At 58.5% G+C, this 1,334-nt stretch overlaps 1 non-coding gene across 1 annotated transcript; it reads right to left on the reverse strand.

Moving 5' to 3' along the window:
• Nucleotides 1-343: 343 nt before the first annotated feature.
• LOC140213872 (5.8S ribosomal RNA) lies at nucleotides 344-496 on the reverse strand. Its single transcript, XR_011890861.1, has one exon. It is a non-coding gene; the product is annotated as a 5.8S ribosomal RNA (ribosomal RNA).
• Nucleotides 497-1,334: the final 838 nt, after the last annotated feature.

A 1,334-nucleotide genomic window follows, 5' to 3' on the forward strand; every position in this document is an offset into this window, starting at 1 on the left:
GTTTTCCGTGCATGCAACAGTGCGGTTCCGACTCCCTCGCAGACGTGCGCGCTACATGGCGACAGACGTTCGCGCCTCGCGCTTGGACCGCTCTTTCCCTGCAGGTATCCGACTCCATCCTGCGGCGGTCTTGCTAGAGGCGCGCACTCGTCACGCTACAGTAGTAATGCCTCGTTTCCGTCTTTTCGAAGATTTCGCACAACGGCTTGCCACCGTCTCCTTCTCGTGAGGCCGCTGGCGCGTGGCTTTAGCGCTCAGCGTACTATCCATGATGCCGACGCGGTCAAAACGAGTCGACGGACGCACGTTCCCTGTGCGCCGAAGGCTCTCTTGATATGTTATCGGTCTCTCAGACAGACGAAGCCAAGGGAAGACCCAAGGCCGCAATGTCCGTTCAAAGAATCAGTGCTCAGTGTGTCCTGCAATTCACACCAAGTCTCGCAGCTGGCTGCGTTCTTCATCGCCCCGAGAACCGAGTGATCCACCGCTTAGAGTCGTGAAAAATAGTTTGTTCAATTCAGTACAGTACAACCAGGGTTTTAGGCACGTCTCTTAGGCGTCTCCCTGTGTGTGGTTTCGATGAGCGCCTTCGGCGTGCGCTCCTCCCGTCTCGCTCTTTCGGCGGCCGCGTCTCAGCAGCTGAAAGCCTAATGGCACTCCACTCCTGCTACTCGCGCGTGTGTTTTGCGCCCACGCCTTCCTGGCTTGCCCTCGAGGTGCCCTACGCCGTTTGCAAGCACTCGAAGCCGGTTTTACCTGCCAACCATCCACCGCACCCCTGTGTCTCGTGTGCACGTTCACATCGCTCCACGAAAAATTGCAAAAAGCGACGGAGCCATGTGTAGGGCTAAGCCGCTGTGGAGTCTTTAACGGCTACACGGCCACGGGCAGGGTTGCACCCCCATCTACGTGCCTCGCTTCAGTCAGCAGTAGGTTCATTGAAGGGCCTCAAGCACACACACACTTTCGCATCGGCAGATCGCCGTAGCATAACCGCTGCTGATCCACCAGCCTACTTGACACGAAAGACAAGAGCCCGGCGCGCATACTCGCGCAGCTCTCCAAAACCACTCGGCCAGTGCCAGGGACGGCTCCCTGCGCCGGAACCACAACAAGTCTACCTGAGGCGGAAGACGAAGCCAGCAAGGGCCTGGCCGCAAATGCGTTCGAATCCGGGACTACAGTTCCTCCTCTGTCCGTACTTCCTCTTTCGACGTGCGGCGCCTTCCCAAAGCGCACAAGTCCGCTAACCGCAGAACGCTTCCGACGTAGCAAATCCGCGTTTCCTTCGGTACTTCGCAGCAACGCCGCCTTTTCCTCGGCGGCGGGCGAAT

This window comes from Dermacentor andersoni, chromosome 10 (genome assembly GCF_023375885.2).
Source record: "Dermacentor andersoni chromosome 10, qqDerAnde1_hic_scaffold, whole genome shotgun sequence".
In the NCBI taxonomy this organism is placed as follows: domain Eukaryota; kingdom Metazoa; phylum Arthropoda; class Arachnida; order Ixodida; family Ixodidae; genus Dermacentor; species Dermacentor andersoni.